General features: G+C 36.5%; 2 long non-coding RNA genes across 5 annotated transcripts in view; one reads left to right on the top strand and one right to left on the bottom strand.

The window, feature by feature from the left end:
• Positions 1 to 4,893, top strand: part of LOC140699219 (uncharacterized) — an 83,894-nt gene extending 79,001 nt beyond the window's left edge. For all 3 annotated transcript variants that reach the window (XR_012077231.1, XR_012077230.1, XR_012077229.1), the window contains one exon: positions 4,694 to 4,893. This is a non-coding gene — a long non-coding RNA (uncharacterized lncRNA). The remainder of the gene's footprint in view (positions 1 to 4,693) is intronic.
• Positions 3,167 to 20,190, bottom strand: LOC140699220 (uncharacterized). Of its 2 annotated transcripts, XR_012077233.1 has the most exons (5): positions 19,871 to 20,190; positions 18,217 to 18,362; positions 14,416 to 14,445; positions 9,401 to 9,555; positions 7,641 to 7,707 (listed from the first exon to the last, which is right to left on the bottom strand). It is a non-coding gene; the product is annotated as an uncharacterized lncRNA (long non-coding RNA). The 2 variants fall into 2 exon arrangements; XR_012077232.1 differs by lacking the exons at positions 7,641 to 7,707; positions 9,401 to 9,555 and adding an exon at positions 3,167 to 3,471.
• Between the last annotated feature and the right edge of the window lie 1,997 nt (positions 20,191 to 22,187).

Here is a 22,187-nt window from a genome sequence, read left to right as displayed (position 1 = left end):
GCTATGGGTCTTCTGCATTTTCATTATATTTTAGAATCAGCTTGTTTCCACAAATACACACATGCACGCACACACACGCATGCACACACAGGCACACCCTGTTAGGATTTTTTTTTTTTTTGAGACTGTATTGCTTATTTTGGGGAGAACTGACATCTCAACAGTGCTGCGTATTCCATTCCATGACCCTGGTACCTTTACTTAGGTCTCTAATTTCTCCTGGTTCTGTGGTTTTCAGTTTAGCAGTTTTGCCAATTTTTCATTAAGACGTTCCTGAATATTTTATACTGTTTTCACTTTTTACTTTGTGCTGTCTGTACTATATATTCTCTAAATGTTTAATGCTAATATATAGGAAAACAGTTGAGGTTTGCACATTTCCCTTGTATCCCGCAACCTTCCTGATTCACTTATTCTGGTAATTGTGTTGTAGATTTATGAAAATTTTCTGTGTAAACCGTTTTGTCATCTGTGAATAAAGACAAGTTTACTTCTTCCTTCATAATCTTTATGCTGTTTTTCTTTTCCTTGTGTTTTGTACTGGCTCAGAATACCGGTAAAGTGTATAAAAGTAGTGAGAGTGAACATCTTGGATTTGTTTCTGACCTCAGGGAGAAACCACTCAGTACGTTACCATTAATTTTGATGTTAAATGAAGGATTTCTGTAAATTCTCTTTATTTCTTGAGGAAGTTCTCTTCCATTCCATGTTTCTAAGACTTGCTTTAAAATTATCAATAAATATTGAATTTGGCCAAATGCTTTTATTGCATGTAGTGAGATAATCACATAACTTTCCTTATTTATTCTGTGAGTATGGTGCATGGTCTTAGTTGATTTTCAGTTGTTAAACCAATCTGATATTCCTCAAATACATCATCTTTGATCAAAATGTATTGTTTTTATAATGACTGAATTTGATTTTTCTGTATGTATCCATAGAGAGGTTATCCTGTAATTTGCCTTGTTGTAATCTTCCAGGTTTGAGATTGAAGACTGTATTACTTTCATTTTCATAAGATGAGTTGAACATCGTTTCATATTTTTCAATTCTGTTCATGAATTTATAGAAGATTTTATTATTTTAGTATTTGGAAGATTTTACCAATGAAGCCATTTGGGCCTGAAGTTATCTCTTTGGAGAGATACAAAGTTTCAGGCTGTAAAGTTTTTAATATTTATCTTTGTTAATATTATCATAAACAAAACACATGTAGTTTCTGGAACACTACAGATGAATTATTATTTATTAAAGCCAAGTAATAACAGTGTGTTTCTGATGTACCTTAATATCTTACTCTTGGTATCATGCGGTGTTCTGCACATACATGCAAAGCTAATGTTGCAGGTGAAGAACGCTGATAAAATGAATCTGGCCATGTTTCTATGGAAGAGAGAGGGGTAGCTCAACCCCATCCTCTTTTCAAAGGAGAGATAAAAACCTTTGTTCCCTTGGAGGATCCTGAGTTCTCTCTCTAAACTTTTGGTATATAAATCAATTTCTTCATGGAGAAAAAAACCCATTGTTTTTAGCTTTGCACCAATGATATCACCAGTATCACGATGAGATTTTGAAATTTCAGAAATTTCAAAACTGGTCTATACACTGCCTCCTCCCCACACACATCTTTTTTGTCCTCATTGTACCCAGTTAGTAGCCCAGAGAAAATCCCATCCTGAAGACAGCAGTGTTCAGTAATATGACTACCATGCTGACGTGTGTGTACCAAGAAGGAGGTGAGGACAATAGAATCAGGCTCATTCTTTCTCATTTTTGAAAAGTCAGCAGTGGTTAGATGTCCTCCAGAGGGGGGTTTAAATCCAGTTTTGATACACTGCCCCAGAAATGAGTGTTCCTCCCCACTACCGTGTGCCATCCACAGGAATCATAAACTAAGTATTTGGGAAGCCTCTGTAATCTTGGTTGTACAGGCTACTAGAACAAGCTTTTCACATGGGAACCAGAGACCCAGGCAGTTTTTTGCCAGGATCCACAGTGTATCCATAGCTTATAGCACCACATGGGGGTTTTCCAACATTGTCAGAGTTCTGTCATTGAGCAGGATGACCACACCTGCTTGCACTTTGGCAAAGCTGAAGGCCAGAGCAGAGGAGGCAGTTAGAGAAAGCCTCTGTGACTCCAGGCATTAGATGTCTAGCTTGCTGGCCTGCAAGGCTTTATTTGCAAAGTTTTCTTTTTAAAAGTCTTCTTCACGGTGTAAGCTGTAGATCCCAAATTGAAACACTGAAGAGTGGGTACAAACAGCCTAGAGACCCATTATCAGCCCCTGATGGGTCAGACATCAGATTTTAATTCATTAACTCATTTTAACTCATTTGCTCTTTAGCAAATGGCGTTACTTTTCCAAAAGGCATCTCCTGAAGTGTATCTCCAACTTGAGACTGCCCTGCTCATGCTGTCTCCTTTGTATACCGCCTTCCCTCAGGAAAATAAATTCCTAAGCCTTTTAAAGCCCCCATAAGCAAAACTTATCCATCATGGTAGCTTGTTCTCTCCAGGAGTGTAAGATTCTAGATATGGATGCTAAGCTTTCACCACAAACACTTCTTTCCCTGATTGGGAGGACCGTCTCTAGGAACTATGCCAAGTTGACTTATACCATATATTCTGATGTAGTAACTACAGAATAACACAAAGCTTTTGTTAAAAATTACCTCTTTGAGTGATGTCATCATCGTGGCAGTGTGAGATATACATTTTCTATACGCCATTCAACCTATAACCAGTAAAACATCTGTAACTCAACACATCCTCTGTCTGCCCAACACACCAGGACACCAGAGAGTTCCATATGCTTACACATCTAAAGGTGGCTGGCCTGGAACACATAGAGGAGGTGGGAACTGAGAACAGCAAAGAGTGGATGACAGTGGATGAAAATGAGCAGTTTACTGGGGACAAAGATTTGGACTTACCCAGAAAAAAAATACATTTATTCTAGATTTGTAAAATGGTGGCTTGATTCTGATCTGAATCCAGATGTAATGATAACGTTTGTCTCAGTGATACATTTTTTAAAAAATATATATTATCGGTTCTTAGGACTATGAATGCAAAGAACAAGAATTTTGTAGATAGTAGAAGAGTAAAAAACAGTCACGCATAACCAAAAATCTTATGCTAAGGGTAAATGAAACTTTTGGAACCAGGTTTAGAATTTTATTCCTTAAGGCTTTGCTTTCATGGTATATAGAAAGAAATGTTGAAACATGTATATGAAAGGAGGATTGAATACTGATACTAAATCAGGTGAGGTTTGGGTGAAAGCCACAAAGGATTGAAACAGGGTTTGATGGTCAGGAGAGGTCCACTGCTGAACAATGCTGATGAAATAAAGGGAAAATACCAGAACTAGGGTGGAGCTGTTAAGTCCAATCCTGTGGCAAGGATGGCTTGTCCACTGCTTGATTTTTCTCTTTTTAACATATTTTTATTCCTCACCAATCAGAGCTAGAAACAGAATTAAAGCTTGGGATTTAGTACTGTTCCTTTGTGAATTTGACCTTTTAGAAAATTGATTTATTATTACTATTTTGTCTAATATGCTATTTTTATTTTTTTAATTTGTTATTGACTTATAATCATTTTACAATGTTGTGTCAAATTCCAGTGAAGAGCACAGTTTTTGAGTTATACATGAACATATATTTATTCCTTGTCACACTTTTTTCTCTGTGAGCTACCGTAAGATATTGTATATATTTCCCTGTGTGATACAGTATACTCTTGTTATCTAGTCAACATTTTCAAATCCCAGTCTATCCCTTCCTACCCACCGCCCCCTTGGCAACCACAAGTTTGTATTCTATGTCTATGAGTCGCTTTCTGTCTTGTATTTATATTTTGTTTGTTTGTTTGTTTAGATTCCACATATGAGCAGTCTCATATGGTATTTTTCTTTCTCTTTCTGGCTTGCTTCACTTAGAATGACATTCTCCAGGAACATACTTGTTGCTGGATATGGCATTATGGTGTCGGTTAGTATGGCTGAGTAGTATTCCATTGTATAAATATACCACTTCTTCTTTATCCAGTCATCTGTTGATGGATACTTAGGCTGTTTCCATGTCTTGGCTATTGTAAATAGTTCTGCTATGAACATTGGGGTGCAGGTGTCATTCTGAAGTAGGGTTCCTTCCAGATATACGCCCAGGAGCGGGATTCCTGGGTCATATGGTAAGTCTATTCCTAGTATTTTGAGGAATTTCTGTACTGTTTTCCACAGTGGCTGCACCAAACTGCATTCCCACCAGCAGTATAGGAGGGTTCCCTTTTCTCTACAGCCTCTCCAGGATTTGTCATTTGTGGATTTTTGAATGATGGCCATTTTGACTGGTGTGAGGTGATATCTCATTGTAGTTTTGATTTGTATTTATCTGATAATTAGTGATATTGAACATTTTTTATGTGCCTATTGATCATTTGTATTTCTTCCTTGGAGAATTGCTTATTTAAGTCTTCTGCCCAGTTTTGAATTGGGTTGTTTGTTTCTTTCTTATTAAGTTGTATGAGCTGCTTATATATTCTGGAGATTAAGCCTTTGCTAGTTTCATTTGCAAAAAATTTCTCCCATTCCATAGGTAGTTTTTTTTGTTTTACTTATGGTTTCCTTTACTCTGCAGAGGCTTGTAAGTTTCATTAGGTCTCATTTGTTTATTTTTTCTATTTCTAGGGTTTGAGGTAAAAAAAGAAAAACAAGAAACAAAGTGCCTGACATAGCAGGAAAAAGGAGAGGAAACATATTAGAACAGATACATTTGGTTTCCAATGTCTGATGAATAACAGCAAATATTAAAATCTGAATCTGTCCACGTATCCTCTAAAAAACTAACAGGATCAATATTAGGAGAGCAAATAAAATTAATGACAACATCCCATGACTTTAGAATAATAAGGAGATACAAAATGTTACTAACTTCAAATCATCATTAAGTAAGCAAATAAATATTCAAATATAGAAGCTGAGAGCCACATCTATGGAAAGAGTCAGCTGGAGACTGTGGAAAACACATGTAAAAGCAGAGACAGAGAATTTAGAGATGGTAAACACAAATAATATGACTCCCAGAAAGAAAAAGTTCCACTATGAGTTGGAAAGTATTGAGATGATGTCTCAGTTCTGGGGGATGACAGCTCAGACTACTGGGAAATCCAAAAGAATGGATCTGTAGTATGTGGGAACTAAGGAAGTAAGAGCTGATCAAAGTGAGGAATAAACATAAAAATAAAGTGATTTAGAATAGCAACTAAATTACAAGGAGCCTGGTGTAGACTGGACTATGTCCCTTCCCCAATGCAGATATTGAAGTCCTAACCCTGATGTGGCTAAATTTGGAGATAGAGCCTTTAAGGAAGTAATTAAGGTTAAATGAGGCCATAAGGGTGGAGCACTAATCCCATGGGAATAATATTCTTATTAGAAGAGGAAGAGAAACCAGATCTCACTTGTTCTCCATGTGCACACAAAGAAAAAGCCATGTGAGGACGTAGTGAAAAGGTGTGGCCTGCAAGGTGAGCAGAGAGGCCTTGACAGAAATCAACCCTGCTGGCACCTTCACCTTGAATATTCAGTCTCTAGAACTTTGAGAAATTCAAGTTCTGTTGTGTAGCCACCCCGTGTGTGGTGTTTTGTCATAGCAGCCCAAGCAGACTAATAGAGAGCCCAGAGAGAAAACACACTTGACTAAAATTTTTAATAAACAGCAATGAAAAAGGGCATTAAAGCAGCAAAAGAGCAACCAAAGATTAAAAGGAAAAAAAAGAAGAAACTGAAACAAACAAAGTTCTGGATAAAGACAGCAGACTGCAAAATAATGTAAGAAATAAAAAATTAAAAATGACTGTAGCATCTAAAGAGAATAATGAAATACATCTAAAATTAAAAACCATAATCTAGAAAAATTGTCCAGAAGTAAAAGAATTCCTAATCCACATTTTCAAAATGACCACCCTGAACCTGAGAAAACTGACCTGAAACAGTCCTCTTAAATACTTACCTTAATAAAGCCACTAGATCTTCAAGAAGAAGAAAAAGGGCTCTGGACAAGAATGAGGATGTTGGACAAAAAGATCAAGTCTCAACAAACAAACAAATGTAGGTTTGGCAGTAGACTTTGTCACCAGTAAACAAAGCAAAAATAAGTGGAACAACATTTTCAAGAAAAGGAAGTGTATGAAGGACTGTTACCCATCATGTATTACCCTTTGAGGAGCAAGGCTCTGAGAGGATGTAAACCAATTTAGATATTCAGAAACACAGGTAACACTGTTATCATGAAACCTTACAGAAAGGGAGAAACTTCAAGCAACCAAGACTTGACAGGAAAAGCTGGCAGAAGAACTGAGCAGTGAGTACATTCAATTGTAGTTCTGAAACCAATGTTATGTGCCCTGGTGAAGTGGAAATAATGTAACAAGCTACAGGAAACAGGAAAGAAAAGACAGGAAGTACAAATAAGCTCAGAAACAGCCATAAAACTAATCAGGGTCTAAGGACGTCACTATAAGCCAAAAAGTCAATTAGAAGATTAAGGGAAAAAAGGACAACTAAGGCTATTATATCAATATAGAAGTAATACTAAAACAAAAGCATCAGAATTTCCTAATTACAGCCATCCAAAAAGAACAAAGAAAAAAGACCAAATAGAAAAACTTAGTAATTGTGATACTCATTGAATGTAACAATAGGACAAAACTGAAACCTAACATACAAGTCATGTCAATAAATATGCCTAGGCTTAACCCACTAATTAAATTTGCTTTTGATTTTCAAACTGAGTCATGGACAAAGCATAAATCTCTGCTGTAAAGGGAAAACATACTTTAGCGAAATGGTACAAAAGGGCTAAAAACAATGAGATGAACAGTATGATTCCAGACAAAAGAAGGAAGCAGAGGGGCAATCTTGTCATCAGAAGGACAAAGAAACACTTACAATGCTAAAATCTATAAATTTGAATGGAGAAATAACAGACCAAACAACCTTCATAAAGCAGAACTCAGAGAAGTAAGGTAAAATAGAAACACACTAATAAGATAAGTATTTCAAGACAAATCAAGGCAAAACATTAGGGGCATCAAACAGAAACATAATAACAAGTATTATGAATCCATATCTAATTTTATAATATCAAAACCTGTGATAGAAAATATACTTGCATCTCAAGGTATATGGAACATTCGCAAAAACTGATCCAGGTAACACACCACACACAGGTAATAATGCAGTAAAACTAGCAATTAATGGTGAAGAATGAGCTTCCATCTGGACCTGAAAAACAAACAACTCTCTAGCAAACTGCTGTTTGGTGAGAAGAAAAACACAACCCAGAGCTGAAGAAGTTCCAAAACAAAAACTAATAAAAATATTACTTATGAGGATGTATGAGATATGTGTACTGGTCAGAAGAAATTCCATAGCATGAGATGTTTATATCAAGGAAAAAAGAAAGAATGAAAGCAAGTGAATTTTTGACTCAAAAACAAACAAACAAACAACCTAGAAAAAGACAAAAGGAATGTAAAAGAACGTAGACAGGACAAAGAAGAAAATAAATTAAAAATAATAAAAACATTTTCTTCATGTTAAAGGTCCAGTAATCTTATTAAGATATGTCTTAGGACCGTTCCCAGGTATGTTTCCTCAGGTTCCTGGTGGTCCCTTTTCACCTTTTATTTCTGCAGTTTCTTTATATTAGAAGTTAATGAAACAGAAACAGAAAAACAGAACAGGTAAGTCAAAAGGCTGGTTCTTTGAAAAAATTCACAAAAAAGACAAATCACTAGCGAAACTTATCTGCAGAACAAGAGGGAGAAATCTCAACTACACAAAATAAGAAATGACAAGGAAGAAGCAATCATGGATACAATGCATGAAAAGATCTTAAAAGATTTTTTTTCAACTTGATACAAATGCATTTGAAAGAGAAGCAAATAATCTCCTAGGAAATACAACTTATCAAAATTTACTCTCGTAGAGACAGAAAATATAAACAGAACAACTCTCACACGAGAAAAAGAAAATATCAAGCTTGCCTGAGCAGTAAAATGAGCACCTCTAAATCTTTCATCTAGGTTCACAGAATTTTAAAACTTTGCCACATATGCTTTGTCTTTTCTGTATAAATTCTTCTTGACCGTTAACAATTTTCATCCATTACAAACATCATAACCCATTACTCCAAATATGTCAGCATTGTATCTCCTAAGAGTAAAGGCATGATCACACTGAAAACTGTACCCTGATAATATACTGCCCACTGTACAATCCATTCAAAAAAAGTAGTAGCTCTGAAAATATCAGAGTGTTTTTCAGCTACATAATTCCCCTCCTTTTACTGGAAAATCCTCCAAAATTAGAGGTATAGTTATCATGAAAGTGGGTTTAATCAAAATTGTTTTCTTTAAAAAATGTCCACATACATTTTAGACTTTACTGATATATTGCTCTTTTTTTAACTCTGCATTTCCAAAAATTCATCCACACTGTTGTATATGACTATGTAATATACCATAATTTACATATTGATTCTATTTGATGGATAGTCTGGTTGATTCTAGTTTTTCTGTTATTATGAACAATATAGAGACAGATATTCTCTACACCCCTGTTGAGTATCTGGAAGTGTCCCTAAAGCAGTGCTACTGAAAAGTGGGGTTTGCAAATTGCTGCCATTCAACATAATGCAACAAGTAGATGGCATGATAAATACAAAGATTGAGGGCAACCATTTAGAAACTTTCATAGCAATCACAAAAAAGCTTCAGTGAAGTAAAGCTGATGAATCGACTGATTACAGTTCAACTATATAATCTGATAAGCTCTGACATAAAAATATACATGAATGGATTTATTTTTGGGGTCTCTACTCTGATCTACTCCTCCATGTGTCTTTCCCAATGCTAAAACCACACTGTCTTAATTACCATAATTATAGTAAGTCTTGAAATCAGGCAGTGTTATCCCTACAACTTAGCTTTTATTTTGAAAGATTTTAGTTTTACTAGCTCTTTCCATTTATGTATAAAGTATAGAATCAGATAGGCAATTACTCTATCAAAGTATGCTGGGAATTAAATTGAGATTGTTCTGAGTCTATACATGTTTTAAGAAGAAAAACATGTTAAGTCTATTGGGCACTTTGATACATCAAATTTATCATGTATACATGAACAGGACATGAGAGTATCTCTCTCCATTTATTTAGGTATTGCCTCTACCACTCCTGCAAGTTTCTCAGTCACCCAAGGAAGCTGTTGCCAGCCAGGAGGAAAGTCCCATATTTTGGAGTTGAAAGGTTCCTCATAAGATGTTTACTTTTACCTCGACAAATGCAATGGAGGTAGCCAAATTGAGGAAAGCATTAGAGCAGCCTCTTACCTAACCACTCAGTCCAGTCCCCAGACTCACATCCACTCCTAAGAAGGCAGAGAAGCCACTGAGCAGAGTGGAATCCCGAGTTCAAACCTGGATCCAGCTGTAGTGTCTCCATCTCCAGTAACACCTACTTCCAAAGTGACAGCTGCCAGCACACCCTAAGGAAAGGCATAACTTGTGTTCAAGTCAGATCCAGCTATCCCACCAAATCCACTGGGTACACGATGACTCTATGGGGATGCTTCCACATAAGGAAGCCCCTTCAAGACAGCAACAGTAACTGTTTCACTTATCTCCTAGAGAGAGAAAATTAAGCAAAATGAGAAGACAGAAGAATATGTCGCAAATGAAAGAGCAAGAGGAAACCCCTAAAAAATAACTGTGAGCAGAAGACTTGAATAGACATGTTTCCAAAGAAAACATATGTATGGCCATCATCAGACAAATGAGATATGACCTCATGCCTATCAGAATGGGTATTATCAAAGAGAATAAACATTTGATGTTGGAGAGTATGTGGAGAAAATGGAACTCTCAGATACTGTTGGTAGGAATGTAAACTGGTGCAGCTAATGTGGAAGATAGTATAGAAGATTCTCAAAAAATTTGAAAATATGACCCAGCAATTCCACTCCTGGGTATATATCCAAAAAAAAAAAAATTAAAACACTAATGCAAAGAATATATGTACTCGATGATCTTAGCAGCATTATTTACAATACCCAAGATATGGAAGCAATCTAAGTGTCCATTAACAGATGAATGGATAAAGAAAAAGTGGTATATATATACATAAAGGAATACTACTCGCATATTAAAAATAATGAAATTTTGCTATCTGTAATAATATGGATGGTCTTCGAGGGTATTATACTAAGTGAAATAAGTCAGATAGAAAAAGACAAATACTGTATGATACCACTTATTTGTAGAATAAATTAAAAAAAATCTAGTGAATATAAGAAAAAAGAAACACACACAGATATAGAGAACAAACAGTTACCAGTAGGATAAGGAAGGGGGAGGGGCATTACAGAGGTAGGGAATATTAAGAGGTATAAACTACTATGAATAAAGTAGATATAGAAAATAATATATATATAGAGAGAGAATATTACTCAGCAATAAAAGAAGGAATGTCTGCTATTGATAACAATATGGATGGACCTTGAAGGCATTATGATAAATGTGATGTCAGACACAAGGTATTGTATGATTTCACTTATATGTGGAATCTAAATAAAAACATAACAAACAAAAATAAACTCAACAAACTCATAAGAAAGAGATCAGATTAGTGGTTACCATTGGCTGGGAGTGGAGGACTAAGGGGTGGTGAGAGGAAACTGGAGTGAAGGTTGTGAAAAGTTACAAACTTCCCTTAGAATGACTATTCTCTAGGTCCTTCATCATTCTAAGCAAAGTAAGCCAGAAAGAGAAACAAAAATACCACGATATCACTCATGTGAAAACTAAACACACACACACTCTTAAAGGGAGAAACTAATGGGATTACAGTAAGATTAGGAGACTTTAACACCCACTCACATCAATGGACAGATCTTCCAGATAGAAAATTAAAGAGAAATTCTCAATGATATAATGGAACAATTAGACCTAATTGATATTATCAGAACATTATGTCCTCCAAAATACCAGAATATACATTCTTTTCAAATGCACATGGAACATTTGCTAGGACTGACCACATACTATGAAACAAAAGTCTCAACAAATTTAAGAGGTTAGAAATTCTTTCAAGCATCTTTTCTGACCACAATGACATAAAAATTGAAATCAACTACAGCAGGAGAAATGAGAAAAAAACTGACTGCACGGAGACTAAACAGCATGCTACTAAAAAACCAATGGGTCAATTTTGAAATCAAAGAGAAAATTTAAAACTATCTTGAGACATCTGACAATGAAAACACAACCACACAAAACCTATAGGATGCAGCTAAAACAATCCTAAGAGGGAAGTTCATAGTGACACAGGCCTTCCTCAAAAAAATAAGAAAAATATCAAACAACCTAACATACCAACTAAAAAAATTAGAAAAATCTCAAACAAAATCTAAAGTCAGCAGAATGAAGGAAACAATAAAGATCAGAGAAAAAAATATATAAGATAGACATTTTAAAAACAGCAAAAAAAAAAAAACCCAAAATTTTTTTTTAAATCCAAAAGCTGGTTCTTTGAAAGGGTAAACAAAATCAACAAACCTCTGGTCAGGCTCACCAAGAAGAAAGGTGAGAACCCAAATACACAAAATAAGAAATGAAAGAGGAAAAATAACAACCAGTACCACAGAAATACAAAAACAAAAAACAAACAAACAGACAAAAGCAAGAGAATATTATGAACAAGTATATGACAACAAGCTGGAAAACCTAGAAGTAATTGAACTTTCTAGAAACACACAGCCCACCAAACTGAACAGGAACAATCAGATAATCTGAACAGACCAATCACCAAAAGTGTAATAGAATCAGTAATTAAAAAAACAAAAAACAATAAACACCAAAAAAAACCCAAAAAAACTTCCCTGCAAACAAAAGTCCAGGACCAGATGGCTTTACTGGGGAATTCCACTAAACATACAAAGAAGAAATTAAACTAATCCGTCTGAAATTCTTCCAAAATATTGAAGAGAGAATACTCCCAATCTCATTCTATGAAACCACCATCATCCTGATGCCAAAACCAGACATTACCAAAAAAGAAAATTATAGGCCAATATCACTGATGAACAGAGACACAAGAATTCTTAACAAAGTATTACAAAACAGAATGCAGCTACACATAAAAAAGATCACACAACTTGGATTAATCCCAGGGACACAAGGATGGTTCAACATATGCAAAACAATCACCTTGATACACCATATCAAATAAAGAAAGGACAAAAATCACATAATCATCTCGAGATGCAGAAAATGTATTTCATAAAATTCAACACCCATTTATGCTAACAACTCTTACCAAAGTGGATATAGAGGGAATATATCTCAACATAAAAAAACCTATTTATGATAAACCCACAGCCAACATAAAATTCAACAGTGAAAACTTGAAAGCCTTTCTGCTAAAATCTGGAACAAGACAAGGATGCCCACTCTCACCACTTCTATTCAATATAGTATTTGGAAGTCCTAGGCACAGCAATCAGACAATAAATAAATAAATAAATAAATAAATAAATAAATAAATGGGATCCACATTGAGAGAAGAGGCAAAATTATCATTATATGAAGATGATATAATACTATATGTAGAAAACACGAATGATGCCACACAGAAACTATAAGAACTAGTAAATGAATTCAGCAAGGTAGCAGATATAAGATTAATATACAGAAATCAGTTGCATTTCTTTACATTAACAATGAAATATCAGAAAGAGAAAGCTAAAATTTTGTTTTTAAAATCACATCAAAAATAAATAAAATATTTAGTAATAAACCTGACCAAGAAGGTGAAAGACCTAAAGCAATCTACAGATTTAATGGGATCCCTAAAAAGTTACCCAGGACATTTCCCCCAGAACTAGAACAAATAATCCTACAATGTATACAGAAACCTAAAAGATCCTGAATTAACAAAGCAATTGTGAAGAAAAAGAACAAAGCTGGAGGCATAACACTCACAGACTTAAGATAATGCTACAAAGCTACAGTAATCAAAACAGCATGGTACTGGCATAAAAACAGACATATGGATCAATGGAACAGAATAGAGAGCCAATAAACAAACCCACACACAACAATGGTCAATTAATCTTGACAAAGGAGGCCAGAATATACAATGGAGAAAAGACAGTCTCTTCAGCAAGTGGTGTTGCAAAAGCTAGACAGCTGCATGCAAATCAATGAAGTTAGATTACTCCCTCACACCAGGTACAAAAATGAACTCTAAATGGATTGAAGACTTAAACATAAGACATGATGAAATAAAACTCCTAGAAGAGAAGTCAGGCACAACATTTTCTGACATCAATTGTACCAATGTTTTCTTAGGTCAATCTCCCAAGGTAATAGAAATAAAAGCAAAAATAAACAAATGGGAGCTAATCATACCTATAAGCTTTTGCACAGTAAAGGAAACCATAAGTTAAATGAAAAGACAACATAAGGACTGGGAGAAAATATTTGCAAACAATGAGGCTGACAAGGGATTAATTTCCATAATATATAAGTAGCTCATACAACTCAAACATAACAAAAAAATCCAACCAAATCAAAAAATGGGCAGAATACCTAAAGACACATTTCTCCAAACAAGACATACAGATGGCCAATAGGCACATGAAAAGATGCTCAACATCATTATATATTAAAGAAAGGCAAAGCAAAATAATGACAGGGTACTACTTCACAATGGTCAGAACGGCCATCATTAAAAAAACATAAATAACAAATGCTGGAGGGAATGTGGAGAAAAGGGAACCCTCCTACACTGATGGCAGGAATGTAAACTGGTGTGGCACAATGGAAAACAAAATGGAGGTTCCTTAAAAAACTAAAAACAGAGTTCCATATGATCCAAAAATCCCACTCCTCAACATGTATCTAGAGAAAAGTATAATTTAAAAAGATACATGCACCGCAATGTTCATAGCAGCACTATCTACAATAGCCAAGACATGAAGGCAATCTAAATGTTCATTAGCCAATGAATGGATCAAGAAGAAGTGGTATAAATACACAACGGAATATTACTCAGCCATAAAAAAGAATGAAATCATGCCATTTGCAGTAACATGGATGGACCTAGAGATTATCATATTAAGTGAAGAAAGTCAGAAAGAGAAAGACATATTCCTTATGATATCACTTACATGTGGAATCTAAAATATGACACAAATGAATTTATTTACAAAACAGAAACAGACTCAGACATAGAAAACAAACTTATGGTTACCAAAGGGGAAAGAGGATGGGGAGGGTACATTAGGACTCTAGGATTAGCAGATACAAACTACTATACATAAAACAGATAAACAACAATGACTTACTGTGTAGCATAATGAACCATACTCAATATCCTGTAATAAAACACAGTGGAAAATAATATGAAAAAGAGTATGTGTATATATGTATAACTGAATCACTTTGTTATATACCAGAAACTAACACAATGTTGCAAATCAACTACACTTCAATAAAAAAATAATTTTCAAAAAATGAAAATAAAACTGATGTGGAAATCTTGAGGTAAAATAGTAAAGTAGTGAAACACAGAATTCCATCCCCCTGTAAAGCACTGTTTAAACTAAAAACATTTTTCTCAGAATCAAGTTTTTCAGAACTCTGCAATCTAACAAAAAATCTGGAATAATCAAGGCATTCCTGGTTTGGCTTGCTGGTGACAGAGTGGTCAATACTGGCACACCTCGTAGATATTTCAGGTTCAGTTCCAGATCAATGCACTAAATTCAGTAATGTGAATTTTTTGGTTTTCCAGTGCATATAAAAGTTATTTTTACACTATACTGTAGTCTAATAATTGTGCAAATAGTGTTACATCTTTTAAAATGTACATACTTAAATTAAAAAATACTTTATTGCTAAAAAACAATAACCATCATCTGTGCTTGCAACAAGTCACAATCATTTTGCAATGGTAACATCAAAGGTCACTGACCACAGATCACCGTAACAAATAAAATAATAATGAAAATATCTGAAGCGTTATGAGAATTACCAAGAAGTAAGCAAATGCTTCTGGAAAAATGGCACAAATAGATTTGTTCAATGTAGGGTTGCCACAAACCTGCAATTTATAAAAAATGCAATATCTGCAAGGCACACTAAAACAAGATACAGCTATATGTGTATCATTTTCAAAGAACTGCGTTTTGATATGTCTGGGGGCTCCCTGAGAACTCCTACAACTCAATAACCAAAAAAAAAAAAAAACTATTTACAAAAGAGCAAAGGACTTAAACAGACAATTCTCCAAAGGAAATATACAAATGGCCGACAAGCTTATGAAAATATGCTCCATATCACTAATCATTAGGGAAACACAAATCAAAAGCACAATCAGATACTACTTTACATTCATTATGATAGCTGCTATAAAAAAATAGAAAATAACAAGTGTTGCTGAGCATGTATAGAATTTGGAACACTTGAGCACTGTTGGTGGGAATATAAAATGGTATACATGCTGTGGAGAACAGTATGGTGATTCCTCAAAAAATTAAAAATATAATTACCATGTGATCCAGCAATTCCATTTCTTGGTATTTATCCAAAAGAATTGAAAGCAGAGTCTCAAAGACATATTTGTAAACCCATGTTCATAGAAGCATCATGCACAATAGCCAAAAGGCAGAAGCAAAGCAAATATCCATCAACAGATGAATGAATAAAAATGTGATATATATACACAACAGAATATCATTCAGCCTTAAGAAAGGAAGAAAACTCTGAAACATAGTTCAACATGGATGAACCCTGAAGACATTACACTAAGTAAAATAAGCCAGTCACAAAAAGACAAATCCTGTATGATTTCACTCATATATGAAGTATCAAGAGTAGTCACACTCACAGAAACAAAAAGTTGAATAGGAGGCAGAGGGGAGTGCGGAGTTTCTGTTTAATGGGTACAGATTTTCAATTTTGCAAGATGAAAATGCTTTGGAGGTTGGTTGCACAAAAGTGTAAATAAACTTAACACTTCTTAACTGCACACTGTAGAAGACTGAGATGATTTAAAAAACAAAACAAACAAACAAAAAACAAGGATGCCTGCTTTGGTCACTTATATATTCAACACTGCACTAGAAATTCTAGCCAGAGCAAATAGGTCAGTAGGTAAGTATGTAGGTGGGTAGGTAGGTAAATAAATAAATGGCATTCAAACTGGAAAGGAAGATGTACAATTGTCTCTTATTTGCAGATGACATGATGACATATATAGAAAATCCTAAAGAATCTACAAACTATTAGAACTAGTGAATAAATTCAGCAAAGTTGTAAGATACAAGATCAACACTAAAAAATCCTTTGTATTTCTACACACTATCAATAAGCAATCAAAAAGGAAGTTAGGAAAACAATTCCATTTACAACAGCATCTAAAATAATAATTAAGGATAAATTTAAGCAAGGATGTGCAAGATTTGTACACTAAAAACTACAGAACATTGCTGAAAGAAATTAAAAACCTAAGTTAATGGAAAAACACCTCATGTTCATGGATTCTGAGACTTACTATTCTCAAAATGACAATATTCCCAAAAATGGCCTACAGATACAATGCAATCCTTATCAAATGTTCAACAGACTTTTGTGTGGAAATAGAAAAGCTAACATAAAATTCCTATGACTTGCAAGGGACCTTGCTTTGGAACAGTTTGGCAGTTTCAAAATAAGTTAAACACAGAATTATCACATACATGATCCATCCATTTCACCTCTAGGAAAAAACTGAAAATAGGTCTTCAAACAAAAACTTGTACAAGAACACTCACAGCAGCACTATTCTCAATAACCGAAAATGGAGTCACAAGTGCCCATCAATTACATGTATATATATACATAAATATATATACACATACATACATATAATGGAATATTTATTGTCATAAAAGGGATGAAGAAGTGACATAAGCTACAACATTGATAGATCTTGAAAACACAGTAAGTGAAAGAAGCCACAAACAAAAGGCTACATGATTCCATGTATATGGGCTAACCAGAATAGGGAAATCCATGAACAGGAAACAGATTTGTGGTTACTAGGGGTTGGGGTAAACGGAGAGTAACTGTTAAGTTATGGTACTGCTTGTTAAGGGCACAGGGTTTCCTTTTGGTGTGATGAAGAAATTCTAAAAGTAGACAGTGGCTATGGTTGCACAATATTGTAAATGCACAAAATGCCACTGAATTCTATACTTTTTAATGGTTGAACTGTGAATTTCATGTCACATGCATTTTACCACAATTAAATAAGAGGGGGATCCCTTATCAGACTCTACAAAGAGTTAGATTCTGCCCAGTCCTCAGGACTGTCACAAAGCCTCATCCTACTAACCACCCTAGGTCGCCCTGGTCTACCCAGACCAGTCCCTTCTCTGAACAATTATAAGTGCTAACACTGACTCAATTCATTTGAATTATTTATCACGTATGTTCTTTTGACATCTCTTAACTTTTCCCCTGAATTGGATAAGAATCATTCACTTTATTTCTACCACTTCTTTAGGTAATGTTAAGGCTGCCACTGGAAGGCTCAGAATGTCACCTAACAAAGCCTCTCAAAAAACTTTTTATTTCCTAATTTCACAACTCAGTAAGATCACAAGATTCACATTTACCTACATGGCATCTTTGTCCTACTATTGATCTGCTACTCTGTACTAGAGGTGAGCAAACATATTCAGTAAATGTCCACACAATAAATATTTTATGCTTGTGAGCCATACAGTGCCTGCCACAACCACTCAAATCCACCCTTGTAATGTACACAAATCTAAAGCAGCCACAACCATAAATAAATGAGCATGACTGTGTCCCAGTAAAATGTTACACATACTGAGACTGGAATTTCATAAAATTTTCATGTCACAGAATATTACTCTTGATTTGCTTGTTTCTCCATCATCTAAAAATTCTAAATTTTGTGGGCCATGAAAAAACAGGCAGCATGCTGTACATGGCCCATGGACTGCCATTTGCTGGCTTCTGCTCTCTATTTTTCCTGATGTTAACTTATTTATTTCTACTATTTCATATGAACGTGCATTTTATAAACCTCAAATAATCACCGTTAAGCAAAACTGTGCATAAATTAAACAACGCACCTGGGATGTGATCATTTCCTGCTGGTCCTGGAAGAGAGTGCAGAACTGTAAGGGTACAGCTGAGAAAGAAGGAAAGGTCTTGAGAGATGTCACCTGCCCAACAAGCTCCACACAGTAGCTGGCAAACACCTCAGAAAGGGAGACACCTTGAGAAGGGACAGAAAGGGACACTCTGTGTCCATGCATGACTCTGTATGACTATGCAGTGCCTGGTCACATTAGTTTTCAAATGTAAAAACATTTGTTTCCTGCTAATTTATGAACAATGTATGCTGTAACCCAGAAAAATGTAAACACATTAAACTAATTCAGCCAATTAGGAAAAACCAAAGAATGGACTATAACACTTTCCTTAAAACTGATGGTGAGAAAAATTACGGAAAAATTGTATAGTGTTCATAACAAAACAAAGAATCCCAACAAGATTTTGAAAAAAGGAATGGGGTGTTTTAAAGGGCTGGTCTCTTTTGGAAGGAAAAAAAATCCTTTTAACTTGGTTTCAGGTTCTCAAAAGTATCTTTTGACAAAAACAAAAACAAAAAATCCGGTTTTGATTTATCTGTTGTCAAAGCATAAAAATCCTGCCTGAACTAAGGGACTCAATGTCTGCTCCTGATTCTGCCATAATAAAAGGTATGACTGTAACCACTTAATATTTTAGACCCACTTCCTGCCCACACTATGTATGCCAACACCATCTTTTAAGTAAAGCAGAAATAGTCCTGTCTGAAGTCCAGGTATGAAAGACCTGTCTTGCTGTACCATCTCTGATTCTCTAACATCACTACAGAGGGGCATCAGCATATCTCTAGTTGTGGTGTAGTGAGGGAGCAGCTTAGAGTCCAGAAAGAGTGCAGTGAAGAATGAAGGGATGAAGTAGGCAATTCCCTCCCCTGTGGCTGGTAAGCTCTTCCTTCAACACGATGCTTTCTTAACTCCCCAAGAAGCAGTATCTTCTGTTCCTTTTGTCTTGCCCTCCTATCCCAGCCACAGCTTACACCTCTTCTGAAAGTTGGCCCAAAGCTTCCACCGTCACCCAGTCTGTGACAGTCTGGCTATGACAGTGGTTCTGGCAAGAGGACCCAAAATGCTTCTGGCTGAGCAGTAAGAGCCCCTTCCACTAGGGCTCTGGATCTGTACTGAAGTCTCAGGCCAGCTGGCTGTCCTACCAGGGATTCCTGCTCCTGGAACCCCCTTCTTTAATCACAAATACTACTTTGTTACAATAAAGCTGGACCCAAGCCAGCTGGAATATTCACCCAAAATCTAAAGCTCTGGGATCTTCCTGGCAGCTTGAGTTACAAGGAGGACCACCTGCAAAAGCAAACCGGTGCTACTGAGAACACAGGCAACGCTGGGGCGGGGGTGGTCAGAGGGACCTGGACGCGTCCATTTATGTGCCAGGCTCACAAGTTCTTTAGAAACAAGAAGAAATTCCCCAAATCCAATGCCCATTTACTTCAAAATGATTTCCTAAAGGGGTTAGGGCCACGGAGCTGCTAACTGCTGCGACTGAATCATGCTCAGGTTTCATGCTGGGCAGAGGATGAGGTATGGAATCTCTCCTTCCTCCTGCCCCTGCGCCGCTCACCACTTCGGATTCCTATCCCCTCTCTGAGCCTATTTCACTGTTAAAAAGGGCCACGACACTGACCGCAGGTTGTTGGGAGGATGGAGCGAGATCCCGAGCAGAAAAGACGGTTCTCCGCTGAGATGAGAAGGGCGTGTCTACCGAGCGCCCGAAAGCCGGAGTCCGCGCGCGGCCGCACCGGCGCCTCGGACCGCGCTTCGCCCCGGAGATGAGGAAACTCCGCTTCACCCGGTAACGAGCGCTGGGACCCGCCGGGTCTCCTCAGGTGCGTGAAAACGGAGCCGGATTCACACCGAGGTCAGAGGACAAAGCCGTTTCTCACTCACCCGTCTCGCGCGGAGGCCCTGCTCCACCCGCCCAACCCTCAGGCGCTCAACAGCCGCTTCCCAACCGCCCCCCTCGCCCTCAGGCGACAGAGTCTCGGGCGCCGTCTCCTGGCGACCAGGGACCTGGAACACACGGGCGAGTGGGGGAGGGGAACCGGGGGCGGCGCACATGCGCAGAAGGCCCGGAGCGATAGCCTCGTCCTGGGCCAGAAAGCGCGCGGTGCGTTTCCCTAAAGCCCTCCAGCCAGCTCAGTTATAGAGGGTCTGCGACTTCCAGCACACTGGGTAGTATTGCCAGGTTTAGCAAGTAGTGCTCAAGCCGCGAGACATACTTTTATTCGTTGTTAATCTGAAATAAATTACAAGCATTTAAACTACATATCTCTTTCATATGTCATATTTCCCTGATTTATTGGCTCTACTTAACAGTGCTTTGTTTTGCAGAATTCACTTACAGAATTTCTTCCAGAGATAGTCCATTGGCATTGTACAATTTACGTTGTCACATATCTTCTTCAGTGGTCACATATCACTTCTTTCTTTGTCCGTTGGACATTCATTAATGAGAAAACACACAACTTTAGCATTGTGAACAAGTATAATAGCATAAAGTTAACAACTCTGGGAACTGCTCTACAAATTGACTTGTTGAAACACCTGATACATCATTCATGGCAAAACTTGCCTTTTCCATTCTTCAGGATTATGTTGGATCTCTTGATTAATGACTTCCTGACATGACCACTGACAAAAAAGAGAACTTTTAGGTCAAATTTTTCTTTCCTTTTCCTTTCCTTTATAACAAACAGTATACCTGATAATTCCATTTCTCTCTTTGTTAGGTGAACAACTAGTAGCATCCACGTAAAACAATCAAATTCTTCAAGAGATGATCCTCCAAAATAGAGTCATGGCAGGTACAATAATGATTATCTACAAATCAGAATTTATTTTCCTATTCATAACTAATGTTTTCCCTTTTAAGAACAGTCTGACAGGAAGATTTCACCAAGTTCCATTAAACAATGGTATAGTTCAATAACACTTTTTGCTGTTCTTTCAATTTCCATAGTTCTATTGCTAAAGAGATATTGAAAATGATAAATAAGAAATAAGCAAATTGGCTTCATTCAATGGATTATTCAAAAGTAAACAAGAATTTGGGGCCTTTCCTTAAAAATTAAAATATTAGTTCCCTGCTTTAAATTAACTGAGAACTCTTCCAGCTGTGTTTGTTAGAGAGCACCAATGAGTTTCTGAACGCAAGAGAAATGAAAAATACTGAATGCCAACAAAAATCACAAAAATCTTTTAATCACTTAATTCAAACAGTATAAATCCTGAAGTCAGAAAACAACTTCATGACAATTACTTCAACATTAATAGAAAGGACAACAGAAGCTGTAATATAGGAGAACAAATCTGACTTTATATTGGATCTGTTCCTTTAATTTTAACCACTGTGCCCTACTTTCTAGGCTCAGTCTTGCCAGCTCTGCACCTTTTGTGAAACAATGTAGCGTTTAGCCTGAAATACACAGGAGAGCCTATTCTCAGATCTCTGACCTTTAAGGATGTTAGCCCTTAGGCACTGTTGTGGAGATGGCAAGTTGCAAAACAGTGAAAAACTTGTTTTGTTGGAAGTTTCCGGGGACACCTTGACCTGGGCCACCAGGATGGCTGCAAGAACAAAGAGTGCCTGTAGCAAGAAATTTACAACAACCAATCACACCCCTTCCCTTGCTTTTTGTATAAAAGGAGCCTGTATTTTGACTAAAGCAGGATGGTTCTGTAAAACATTGGTCTGCCATCCTCTCTGCTGGCTTTCTGAATAAAGTTGCTATTCTTTGCCCCAATACCTCATCTCCAGATTTATTGGCCTGTCCTAAGGTGAGCAGAATGAGTTTGGACTCAGCAACAAAGCTATTTTAACAGCAAGCATTTTGCAGAATTTGGGCAGAATATCCAACATCTTCCATAGAATCATTCATGCTTAGTTTCAGCTTGGAAGAAACATTTTTGCTCCTTTATGCAAACATTCACCAAAATATGTA

This window comes from Vicugna pacos, chromosome 11 (assembly GCF_048564905.1).
Source record: "Vicugna pacos chromosome 11, VicPac4, whole genome shotgun sequence".
Lineage (NCBI taxonomy): Eukaryota > Metazoa > Chordata > Mammalia > Artiodactyla > Camelidae > Vicugna > Vicugna pacos.
This window is presented reverse-complemented; position numbering and strand designations above follow the sequence as displayed.